This window comes from Fundulus heteroclitus, chromosome 12 (assembly GCF_011125445.2).
Source record: "Fundulus heteroclitus isolate FHET01 chromosome 12, MU-UCD_Fhet_4.1, whole genome shotgun sequence".
NCBI classification, from domain to species: Eukaryota; Metazoa; Chordata; class Actinopteri; order Cyprinodontiformes; family Fundulidae; genus Fundulus; species Fundulus heteroclitus.
Genome location: NC_046372.1, coordinates 42,492,958 through 42,507,025, shown reverse-complemented (window position 1 = coordinate 42,507,025; position 14,068 = coordinate 42,492,958).

Genomic DNA, 14,068 nt, shown 5'->3' with positions numbered 1-14,068 from the left:
TGTGGGAGGACAGCGGAGAAAGCCAAACATATCTTGAGCACATGCACTGACATTAAAAATGGAATGTCAATACAAAACAAGTGTCTAGGAAATTGAATGTTCTATGACAAGTTTTCTAAAAACCAGGAAGAAATGGGGTGTCGCCAATAATGACAGACTAAATATTTGTTTAAGCTGCTGTCACACTGTTGTCTATCTTACCATATATCCATGTATCTGTGTACGAGAAGCATGTGTTGTGGGGGTGGAAAAGTGGAAAAGAAAGCAGTACCTTTTGCACATGGCACTGCTGAGTTGTAATAAAAACCCAGATTGCGTTTGATAGCTGTCATCACGCCGTCTGCCTTGTTGGGGCTGATTTCTCGTCTTCCTCCTGACAATGCTCCATATATTCTCTATGGGGTTCAGATTAGGTGGGTTACTTGGCCAATCAAGCACAGTAACGCTGTGGTGGTCACTGAAGCAGCTTTTGGACCTTGGTGCCAAGTCCTGTTGGAAAATTAAGTTATTATCTCAGAAAAATGCAACAGCAGAACTTCACATTCAGACCCAAAAGAAATTACTCTTGGGAGCATATTTGTCCTCAGCTTTTTCTTTTACTTTAAAAAAAAAAAAAATCTGGTTTCTTTGATAGGCTGTGCTGCTTCTCATGCACACATACATACAGAGTGGGAAAAGAGAGAGACTGTCTGCGTTTGTAGATATTGATTGCGTGAAATTAATTAATGGTGCACACTTTTCAAATCATTGATGTCTTAAGCTTTAGATCTTGGATAAAATGTCAAGTCTTTTCAAGCAAACAGGTTCAAGTTCAATTCAACTTTCGAGTCATTGGTATTAAAGTCCAAGTCAAGTCAAAAGTCTCTGAATACTTTCTCAAGTCAAATCTAAAGTCGAAAAATCAATAACTCGAGTCTAAGTCATGTGACTTGAGTCCCCACCTCTGATTTTTAAAGATAAAATAATCCACTGGGATAAATATCTGGATCACACATCAGTCTGAACTAATAATAAAATAAGGCACAGCTTCTCTCTGCTTGCATAGGTATTGTGTGTGTGTGTGTGTGTGTGTGTGTGTGTCTGAGAGAATGAAACAAGGCCAGAAGTGGAGATGGGAAACAAAACTGTGATCTGCTCCAAAGTTTGCCTCGCAGAGTTAAAATTTAAAGCTTAATGAGAATGTTTTCACCTCAGTCATGACAGAAGTGACGCAAAGACTTTAATAGTCTAAAAACATGGATTTTAACTGAAGTGAAAGCATGTTTATAGTGATCTTTGGTCAGAGGACTGGCCAGCTCCCCCCAGAGAAGCCCCGGCTGCTCTCAGACTGACAGCAGCTGTGACTCCTCCCGCACGCTGTGGATGGATCAGCGGTTGTGAACAAATTTTTGAACGAAACTCACTTTAGAGACAAAACTTAACAGCGTTCAGTGTGTGTAAAATGGGAGAAAGTCTCTGTAATCCGTGAATCTGACACAGTGCGACTACGTGTAGAGGGCTGCGGTGTCCTTTTTGTATTATTTTTTTTCTTCAGGCATGGTCCATTCAATTCAATTCAATTCAATTCAATTTTATTTATATAGCGCCAAATCATGAAACATGTCATCTCAAGGCACTTTACAAAATCAAGTTCAATCATATTATACAGATTGGGTCACATTATACAGATTGGTCAAAAATGTCCTATATAAGGAAACCAGTTGATTGCATCAAAGTCCCGACAAGCAGCATTCACTCCTGGGGAACCGTAGAGCCACAGGGAGAGTCATCTGCATTGTACATGGCTTTGCTGCAATCCCTCATACTGAGCAAGCATGAAGCGACAGTGGGAAGAAAAACTCCCCATTAACGGGAAGGAAAACCTCCGGCAGAACCGGGCTCAGTATGAACGGTCATCTGCCTCAACCGACTGGGGTTACAGAAGACAGAGCAGAGACACAACAAGACAGACAAAAAAGCACAAAAGCACACATTGATCCAGTAATCTGTTCTACATTAGATGGTAGTAGCAGGTGATCTGTCTTCTCTGGATGATGTCACAGTTAACAGAACGCCAGACCAGGTGTACCTACTATGAAGAAAAAGAGAGAGAGCAAAAAGTTAAAAGCTGAAATGACGACAGTCATTTCAATGTAATACAATGCAAAACTGGAGAACAGTAGACTGAAGAACAGTAGAAATCAGTAGAGTGAGAAAATTAGACCCTGATGTCCTCCAGCAGCCTAGGCCTATCACAGCACAACTATAGAGATAGCTCAGGGTAACATGAGCCACTCTAACTATAAGCTTTGTCAAACAGGAAAGTTTTAAGATTAGTCTTAAAAGTAGACAGGGTGTCTGCCTCACGGACCAAAACTGGGAGTTGGTTCCACAGGAGAGGAGCCTGATAGCTAAAGGATCTGCCTCCCATTCTACTTTTAGAGACTCTAGGAACCACCAGCAGACCTGCAGTCTGAGAGCGAAGTGCTCTGTTAGGAACATACGGGGTAATCAGAGCTCTGATATATCATGGAGCTTGATTATTAAGGGCTTTATACGTTAGAAGGATAATTTTAAATTCTATTCTTGATTTAACAGGAAGCCAATGAAGGGAAGCTAAAACTGGAGAAATATGATCCCGCTTGGTGATTTTCATCAGAACTCTTGCCGCAGCATTTTGAATCAGCTGAAGAATTTGAACTGCATTTTGTGGACTTCCTGATAGTAAAGAATTACAATAGTCCAGCCTTGAAGTAACAAATGCATGGATCAGTTTTTCAGCATCCCTCCTGGACAGAATGTTTCTAATTTTGGCGATATTCCGGAGGTGAAAAAAGGAAACTCTGGAAACCTGTTTAATATGGGAGTTAAATGACATGTCTTGGTCGAAAACAACACCAAGATTTTTAACTTTATTACCAGAGGCCAAGTTAATGCCATCCAGATTAAGTGATTGATTAAGAACTTTATTTTTTGAAGACTCTGGCCCAAAGATTACAACTTCTGTCTTGTCAGAATTTAAATGCAGGAAATTTAAAGTCATCCAGCTTTTGATGTCATCAAGACATGACTGCAGTCGAAGTAATTGATTGGATTCATCAGGATTTATGGATAAATATAGCTGAGTGTCATCAGCAAAACAGTGGAAATTAATCCCATGCTGTCTGATAATTTTGCCAATCGGAAGCATATATATAGTAAATAGAATTGGTCCAAGGACTGAACCCTGTGGTACTCCACAAGTGACCCTAGAGTGACCCATTACATTATAAATTCTATTTCGGTTTGACCCACTCCATTCATGGTGGTCCTTAACATTAATGCCATCCCTCCTTAATTTTGCCTAAACTTCCTCTGAGAAAAACCTTTTCGTTTCTCCTCGCCTTTGGCCAATCACTGAAAAGCAGTTTGTTTACGTCAGAACTCTGCTTGAGTCCACTCAGTTTCACCCTGCTCCTGAAACCCGGGCTGGCCTTAGAAAAAAACTGTTGCTTAAATGCTTGCAAGCAGGAGGAGCCAAATAGAGATGGCCAAACCGAGCTGCTGGAAATGGACTTTTGGGTCCATGAGCAAGACCCTAAGCCCCAATGCTCCCCAGGTGCCGCAAAATGGCAGCCCACTGCTTCCTAAGGGGCTGGTGAAATGCAGAGGACAAACTTTTTGAAATGTACTTCCTTTTTTTTAAAAAAAAAAAAAGAAAAAAGGAATGTACTTCCAATTGCAATCCATTTCATTGCAATCCAGCGTCTCTTTACGCTGCTTCTTAGTCTAGCATTCTAAACTTTTAGCTTTTTTAGGTTTTAACTTTCTTATTTTTCATTCTTAATTCTTTTTATTTTTCTGTATTATAAAGGCAATACAATGATGATTCTGTGTGTAGTGGCTCCTGGTGCTCTGACTCCAGCTTCAGTCCATTCCTTGAGATGCTTCCCCAAATAAATGGATTTTGTTCAACAAAGGCTGTGGTTATCCCTATTCCTGGTGAACTTTCTCCTACCACACTTTTTCCTTTTTCTCTTTCTATGAATATTCTTGGATACAGCCCTCTGTGAACAACCAACTTCCTCAACAATGATCATTTGTGGCTTACCTTTCTTGTGGCTAGAGTCAGTGACTGTCTTCTGGACACATGTCCAGACAGCAGTATTCCCTCTGATTGTGTTGCCTACTGACTGGTAGACCATTTAGAGGCTCAAAAAACCTTTTGTTAATTAGCTGATAATGATGTAAACCTCATTATTAGTTTTTTATATCAATACTCTAATTTGCCAAGACACTGCATTTTGATTTTCATTATCTGTAAGCCATAATCATCAAAATGACAAGAAACAAAGGCTTGAAATATTTCTCTTTGTATGTAAAGAATCTATATAAAGTACACGTTTCACTTTCTGAAATGAGTGACAAAAAAGTATTTTAAGAGTAACTCACCCCAATGTGAATGGTTTATTGTGTGGAACTCCCCCCCCCCAAAAAAAACAAACAAACAAACAAACAAACAAACAAAACAAAAACAAAAACAAACAAACAAACAAAATTTAAATACTAAGTCCGATGTGTATGTGTGTCATGTTATTTGTGTGTATCCTAAGCCGGTGTCTGCCTCAAAGGTAATATCACCATGGTAAAGCATGGTGACAATAAAAGATTCTTGATTCTTGTAAATGTAAAGGCATAACTCTGCCCCAAGACAAATTTTGTGTGTTATCAGCTTGAGCAGCTGGGTCAAGGCGCTGACTCAGCGATGCCTGAAGCCGGCGCTGCCGTAGCAGTGGAGAACAGAATGGGAGCAGTTTCTCAGTGGTCAAGGGATGTTAGCAGCATAATTTCTGATACGGGCTAACGTTCAAAGCACTAACAAATGCTAAACGGCATCTATCAGTGCTCCCGTTGCTCTCAAAGCTCGTGATTCCTACTCCTGAGTGACTCGCCACAGGGGTGGCAGGGCATGTGTCTGACTGAGATGCTTTTATACCCAAACGCAGCGCTATGGTGCTGAAAGCATGTACCATCTGAACCAACAGGAAAATTTAACTGCACTAACCGATGTTCAACCCTAAGACCGCAGCACTAAGATGGTTTCAAGACAAACTATGCAGAAATAAACAAGTCCATATAAAAATGTGAGAAATTGAGCAGTAAAGTTGCACCCTTAGGCCCAGTTCATCTAGTATATCAGCAAAAAAGTTGTTTTTGGGGTAAATGATACTTTAAACCTTTTCATAATATTAAAGTTTTTTTTAGATGTACCTGTATACAATGCTGCAACGTGTGTGTAGTCATAAAGTTTTTTGTGTCATTCATGCACCTTACAGACTAACTTTTTAGCTAGTGGAAAGCAAAACAAGGACATATAACAGAAGCAAGGAGACATGTTTGTAATGCATCTTTGTAAGATTTTCGGCTACATTTAGACGTTCTGATTTGGGCAGTATTAGAGAAGGGAATCAACGGTAAGAATTTAGGTGTATCTTAAGCAGCCTTTGACATTTTAAATACAGCCTGTATGACAGGAAATCTTGAACACTGTAATAAATGTTTAAAACCGTGGAACAAGTTCTGCATTTACAGAGGATGTGGATGTCTGTGGTCTCATTCCACTTGCTCTGAGTCAGGTTGACCACTGATGATCACTTTCAAGAAGCTGACTCCAGCGAATCTCAGGAAATGAAAAGATATTCAGTCTGAGGTCCCACTAGAAACCATTGGAAACCGACAAAATCATAACACAACCCATATGTTAGACATTTCTTTCCTTCGTACCGTTGTGTCCTGTCTTTCAGACAAATAACAAACAACAAACTTTCAATTTAAACATTTAATTTAGTTTTTAAACTACTAATCCAAATTAAACTTATCTAGAAAGTAATGGAATTTTCAGGCCTTTTTAGTTTCTTTATTTGGTGTGTAACCCCTTCATATGAATTTTTTATGTATTTATTGGAGAGATGCAAAGCCCTGTCGCTACTAATAGTGTAGTATGCACATCCAAACAGTCCTTTAGTGAGAAAATTTTTTTTAAATTTTAAAACACACTTTTCCAATGTTATTCCAAACGATTTTTTTTTTTTTATTCTGTTTTTGTCAAGATTTATGAGGCAGGAGCTGGACAAAAACAGGGACAGCACTGTGGAAGCAGCTGTGTTGCCAAGTCTGCTTATTATAAGCAACTTTGGGCTTATTCATTTATACCAGTGGTGTTCAAAGTCAGTCCTCAACGGCCGGTGTCTTGCATGTTTTAGTGGTTGTCCTGGTTCAACACAGCAGAGCCTAATGAGTGCTTAATTAGTAAGTAGGCCTCTGCAGACCTTGATGAGAGACTGAGAAAGCAAATCATTCATTTCAATCAGATGTATTGGAGCAGGGACAGATCTAAATCATACAGGAGACCGGCCCTCGAGGACTGTAGTTGGACATGTCTGATTTACACTGTTTACAAGAGGTCTCTGTATTGCAGTGTGGTGGGTTGCCTGTTGGACTTGTCTCAAATCTTTACGTTTACACTGCTGTGTATACGTAAAGATTTCTGTCATCGATCCTGAACTAAAACAGCACTCAAACATGCCCTTCGCGCGTTTGTCATGTGCCATTTGTGTGTGGGCATCATCTTTGTCTGAAGCCGTTGGTTAGCGATTAGCAGCAGTGGTGGGCACAGAACCGATAATACGAAAATAGATAATTGCAGAGATTAAAGGTAAATTTAAACATTGTTTGCGGGCTGGTTATCGTCCATATATCTAAAGTGAGTTTGTTTGTTGCTACGGTATAGTCTAACTTGTAGCTTTAATGCAATATTAACTCTTCATGTCCCTGTTAAGTAAAACTATGACCCCAAAGAGCTAAGCGCTGTAACACTTTATGTGATATATTTCTTTAAGCTCATCTGACTTACCCAACATGACTGTTGCTTTGACTCAAATCTTTTAAAATAGGGTTGGCTGATGTGCAAATGTTTTCCATAAGTAAAATGGCTGGAACTGTTTTCTTCTAAAACCTGCCCTTTAAAGCTTTTTGTCAGTCTTGCTGATACAGTAGGAGCATGGGTACGTGCAGGAGGACATTTTCAGCTGTGAGTTAAAACTTTTTTTATGTTCAGCAGCTGCACAGTATATGTGGCATTGATCCTGTTTATTGCAAGGAAAACCCTGGCACAACAGTGTGGCTCAGTGGTGTGTGCTGATATTTATTGCTCAACAACTGAACTCTGTGACTCAGAGGGATACACTTTATGAGCCCCCGAAAACAAATACGGCTTAATAACAGCAGGAATGCATTGCTGGAGAGTCTGAAATTCAGAAAGCTATCATTACACAGGTCATGTGACCATACATCAGAGAGATGGAGCCATGGAGTCATGCAGCTTCCACATGTGATTTATCTGTGATGGGAACATCTTTTGACATATTTGTGTCTCGCTGGACTTTTCATTGGGAATGGAACATTTCTGAAGCTGCTGTCATTTGAGCTCTTTTAAAATATACAGCTCTGATCGTAAACGTTTTTGTCAAGACCGTGGTGGAATCAAGGATTTAATTTACATTTACTGAAGGTAGCAGCAAAACATTTTCATATGGGCAATCTCATTCCAGTCTTCCCCTCCATCACTTTTTTCTATGTGGGACCCCCCTGTGTCTACCCCTATCCTGCTACCCCCCGGTACTGGCACCCCAGGGGTTTTAAATACTTTATAAGCTTGTAACATTACCTTAATGTCTCCAAACATGTCAGTCAAACAGAGGCTAATGAAGAGTGAAGGCAGGTTGTGCACCTACACCAAACACATGTGGATTCAATAACCCATGCACTGCTGCTATATGTTTTATATATATATATATATATATATATATATATATATATATATATATATATATATATATATATATATATATATATGTGTGTATGTTTGTGTGTGTGTTGAGCACAAGCAGTGAGGTATGTGGAAAAGGGCACAGAATGCCAAGACACCAACTAAAACCATTCAGTGATTAGAAAGCCATCCTGCCTTCGTCAGTGCAATTGAATATTAGCTTGTTCAGTCCAAACTGACTGCCTATAAAAAGTTGTGTCATTACCAAGGTGTTACACAAAGGAACATCTCATGATGGGTAAAAGCAAAGAATTATCTTAAGACCTCCACAACCTTATTGTTTCAAACATTCTCATGGCAATGGTTACACAAGGATTTCGAAACTTCTGAACGTTCCAGTGAGTACAGTAGGGGAAATAATGTGCAATTGGAAAGGACTCCTTTCGGCAATAAACCAGCCAAGACCAGACAGAGGAGATGTCCAAGAGCCAAGGACCACTTGTGGAGAGCTTCAGAAAGCCCTGAAATTAGCAGGTACTGTTGTTTCAAATAAACAATAAGCAAAACACTTAATGGCCATGGCCTATATGCACGGTCACCATGCAAAAGTCCCTTTCTGGATATAAAGCATGTTGAAGCTCATTTAAAGGAACAACAAGTAATAATGACACTTAGTGGTTAAAATCGGAACAACACATACACAATGCCTTTCATGGAGACCCGCCATTTACCCAATGGTTCTGCGGCTGTAGAATTTTTACTTCCACAGGACAGGTATATTATGTTGTATTCTGTTCAGTTTCTGGTCTGCTTCTCTTACTGGCTGCCATGTTTGCAGGCTGCTGCTCTTTTGCCAAAGTAAAATACCAAATGCTGTACTCTTTTTTAGGAACCCTGAGAACTCTCATATGATTGGCTCAGGAACCAGGAAGTAAACAAAGGCTACACTCTAGTAGTAGTTCCGGGCAGTACCTCTAGGTTTGAAAGGAGAAACACTGGTCTGAGACATTGTTGATGGAGAGTACCGATTGTTTATAGGGAATGTTACTAACATCCTAGGTGACAAATGAGAATGATTTTGGTCAATTTTGCAGTAAATTCCTTACTTATAGCTCCTTTAAAGTTTGCTGCACAACATATGGACAAGCCTGTAAAATACTAAAACAACACAGTCTGGTCAGATGAGAGCAAATTTGAACTATTCGGACGCCATAACAGACAAAATGCCGTGCACACAAACCACAATACTGACAAGGTTTGGAGGTGGGAACATCATGGTGTGAAGCTGTTTTTCTGCATTTGGTTCTGGCAAATGTCATATAATTGAAGAGTGTGAATGGAAATATTGAGAAATATTTGGTGCCATCTACCAGAATGGTGAAGATGAAATGAGGGTGGACATTTCAGCAAGACCACGTTCCCAAACAGAGCCAAGGAAACTGTCCACTGGCTTCAGAGAAAGAAAATAAAGCTCATAGAATGGCCCAGCCAATCAGCCTAACCTGAGTCCAATTGAACATTTACACAAAGAACTAAAAATCAGAAGAGGCCCATGGGCCCTTCAAGATTGAACAACTGTTCATGTGAAAGAAATAACCAAAATCACAACGCATGTGACTAGTCTCTTTATGCAGGAAGCTGTTGTTACCAACAAAGGCTTTTGTAGAAAGAATTAAATAAATATCAATCACTGTTTCCTGTGCCATTTCACATTATTATACAAAACTTAATTTCTGAGCTTATATGTTTTGGTAACTTTCTATGTATGGATTATTTGGGTTGTTACTAACACACGGTGTTCCTTTAAATGAAGGTTTAACAATTTGTCTAGAGTTGCCTTTAAATGTTACTGTTCAATTTAAGTTGTAGTTCACTGAAACATCATTAGATTAAGTTTGTAGTCCAATTTATCTTGACCTTTTCCACTGCAATGTACTTTCCTGTGTGCTTTCTTTTCTCATGTTCTGTTCATGGGCAGCACTTTGAACAGTCTTGTTACAGAAATGTATCATATAAATAAACTAGCCTCGTCTTGCCTTGGTGAAAATTTCATGTCATCAGCACCTTTAGAAATATGATTACTACGGAAAAATGTTGACGTGTTCAATACTTACTCTACCCACTGTGTGTGTGTATGTATGTATGTATGTATGTATGTATGTATATATGTATATATATATATATATATATATATATATATATATATATATATATATATAAATAGAGAACGAAAAAGTATGTGTCCACGAAGTTGGGACAGCTGGTGATGTTAATGCCATCTGACAAACTGAGGAGAACAACTAACAACTAAATCGAGATTGTATTGACACGCAGACATACCGGTGAACCAACAATTCACAACACTTGTGCACGCACGCACGCACGCACGCACGCACGCACGCACGCACACACACACACACACACACACACACACACACACACACACTCCTTTTCTTCTCTGTGTTGACTCTGAAGGACATGTAGTGAGTGAGGTCAGACTTTAGTAGTGTTATCTGATTACTTTGTGTGTGTGTGTGTGTGTGTGTGTGTGTGTGTGTGTGTGTGTGTGTGTGTGTGTGTGTGTGTGTGTTGGTCAGGCCATCTATCAGCCAGCTGTCTGCTAGGACTCTCCATTAGGCCTTGGACCTGAGTGATGGCTGCACCAGTTCTCCCCTCACCACGCCTCATGCCCATACATCACAGACACACACACACACACCTAAGGGCTGCAGAGTGAATGGTGCCCATACTATAATTCATATGTCTGACACAGTCCGTCTCAGCACACACACTCACACTCGTAGATCGCTTCACCCAGCACTCAACAAGAGCCAGTGGAGCGGCAGTGTGATGTGACTGCACTTTCCTGGTGACTTCATTAAAGGATATGTATAGAGCCATTAGGTAACTTGAGGTCACCTTTAGTGTCTCAGCTCCTCAAACACTGTTCCTTTTTCATTCTGCACATAAAATCCAATCATTCCCTTTTTTCTGTCTCCACGATTCATTCCTCTCTAATTCATCCATCAGCCCTTCGCTCTGCTCTCCTTGACCTAATTAGAGAGTAGACACCTGATCTTTTACCTCCCAAATGGTGTCACCTACTGCCTAGTTTATCACATCACCTACAATGTTCTTTCTTTTTCCTCTTATGCTATCACTCTCTCAGACTCTCACTTCTTCCCTCTTTTCCTTATCTTACTCCCCGTTCCTCAATCTGCCCTCTCTTCATCTGGCACGCTGCAATTCTCTGTTCCCTCGCCTTCCTGTCCTCTTCCTCCAGCACATCTGCATCAGCTACTCTACTCCTCATCTCTCAGCTCTTTATTGTTCTATCAATCTCTGTGGCAGAAGATCGATATCGGCTCGGTGGGTGCTTTTCTTCCATCTCTTCTCTGCCCCGCTGCTCTCGCTTTCGAGCTCATCGCCTTTCATGCAGCAGGATCCTTTTTAGTGGTCTGCTGACCACTTCCATCATGGTTTTACTGCTTGCTCTATATCAGCTGTTATCAAGAGAGTTAACGCCCGCTTCTGCCTGAATCCCTGTCAGCTTGTTTTTCTTTGTTCAGTGTGTGATTCCATGAGTTATTTTTAATCAGCAGTTGGAATGTATTTATGTTCAAGGTAAAAGATTGTTTTGGAACAATTTGTTGTTCAAATTTGAACGTCCTAAATAAATGAAAAATAAGACAGTTAGGGCTTTGGTGGGATATTTTTTGTAGGGAGCAATGTGTTGCAAAAATGTTTGTATCACCAGAACATTTCCATATTCTGTCTTGTTCCAACTACAAACATCACTGATTGTATTTCACTGATATTTTATGTTTCTCTGGTTAAGACATGTGAGATATGTAAATGCTGAATTCTGGCCTACTACCAAATAAATGAAAAACAAAATGAAGAGATCCAAAATCCTGATTTAGTAACAGAATATGCAATCAGACAGGTCTGAGAAGAGTTAATGTTAGTAAAGAGTTAAGATGTTAATCTTTCGTTCAATTCAATTTTATTTATATAGCACCAATTCACAATACATGTCATCTCAAGGCACTTTACAAAGTCAAATTCAATCAAATAATACAGACAGACTGATCAAAAAGTTTCCTATCTAAGGAAACTGAGCAGCATTCACTCTTCCTGGAAGAACATAGAGCCACGGTGGAGAGTGATCTGCATTATCGATGGCTTTTCAGCAATCCATCATACTGAGCAAGCATGTAGCGTTTTCAATAAATGCTAATTATATACAAATGCTACTTTGATTAGTCAATTTCAAAAACACCAATTATTTAATACTGGTTTAGTGGCCAATATGACCACAAGACTTTATGTTCCTTATTCAAGGTGGAACAAGCAACTCTCAAACTTGGAGAATATATGCTAGATAATTGTAAAATAAATGAATGTTAAATTCAAAGAATTTCTCCTTAAAAAATGGTCTTTATAGTCGGGGTATTCTTTTGCAAGTATGTAGTTGCAATCCAAAATCTCTAGGAAACCACAATACAGAATCTGACCGTTAGCTGCATGAAAATGTATGCAAAAAAATGAAGCAAGGAAGTTTTACAGAGATAATAGCTGATCAACATCTAGGCAAACTTTCTGACTTGGACATTTTGGCACTATGTGTGCCATGCGTAATAGTTATGCTCTCCTCTCACATATATTTCCCCATAAACATTCCATCTCATTCCATCTAATAACAATTGCTCTGGGGGTTTCTTTGGAACAATTCAAAAAAACATCTAAATAACCAATAAAAAAAAACATACAAAGGAACTGATCATTGAGTTGAATTCAAGGATATTGATGAACAATACAATTGAAAATAGAATTCTAGAAATGTGTAAATGCAAACAACATTTAGAACCAATCTTTTAGAAAACACTATGAACAGTGGCAGAAACTGGTGTAGATTTCTTCAAAATACAATAACAAAACAATACCAATAAATCTGCCGTAATAAAAACAAAAGAACCAAACTGTCCTCTCTGGTGTGGCTCATCATAATCCTTAACATCACTGTAAACTCACTTCAAGAAAAGAGATACCATATAACATACAGTTAAAATATGTTTACTCAATCAATTAAGAAAAAAACACGCATGAACAAGAAAACAGACATGTTGGGGTAAAGAGCCGTGTACTGAGGAATTCAACTGTCAAAACATTTTTTAAACAAGTTTAAGCATAGACTATATTTACACAATGGATAATTATCAGATCGATAAATCAGCAATTTTACACAGAATCAATAACCAGGGCTTACCAGAATTGATTACAGATCTGTTTGTTGGTGGAATTTCATAATAAGAGTCTCTGGTATGTCTGGATACAGTAAGTCCTCCTCATATGTAGAAGAGTCAACAGAACACAGACTACCTCCACTATGAGCTGCCAATGTATCCACCAACTCCTCAGCGGAGGAAATCAAGAGGTTTTTGCTACTGTTATTCTCACAAAATGGAAAACACAACAAAATAAGAGCTGAAATATCTTGGAAAACCGTTCATCATGCCCTCTGCGTCCCGTGCGTAAAAAGCGTTCAGGAGTCGGACATTTTAAGTTGCACAGGGCAGTTTGTAACCCAATAGCCATTTGGGAAGATTGACAAGTTCATTGAATCCTCAGAGTCAATAGAATTGGGGAGTGTTCCCAAAAATCCCTTAGCTAACATCATTCACCAATCATAGCAATAGAAATGGGATTGCCGTAAAGCGAGGGAATCTAGTGACACAGTCTTCAACACAGTATCCATGATAAAGCTCAATGTAATCCAGAGAACCGTGAAAGCTGAGTTAGGCAGGATGATAAGGGGGAATTCACCAGAGTCCGAAGTGAGAGAGCAGGTCCCGGGTCAGAGCTAGGTGGTCAGAGATACAGGGGGAATCCAAAACACAATCCGAGAGCAGAGTCAGGGCACAGAAGCAGGTCAGAAATCCAAGTAGCACAACAAACAGGTCTGACTGGGGTTACGAAGGCTTGGAGAATCAGGAGACAGAAAGAGGTCGAAGATGGCAGGCAGGATTCAGAACTCTGGATAAGACTCACCGGTGGCTCGTAATAATCTGGCAAGGATGAGTAGGCTGAGACGGGTGTAAGTAGGCAGGTGAACAGGTGACCTAAGTTGAAACTAATTAGTGAAGGATGGTGGCTGGAGGTGGACTGAGCTGATTGGGTAGTAGCTGGTGGCTGAGAGGTGAACAGGCAAGCAGGAAAAGTCTAGAAAAGTCCAAAAGCAAAATAAACAAAACCCAAATCATGACAGACGTAGAGAGAATG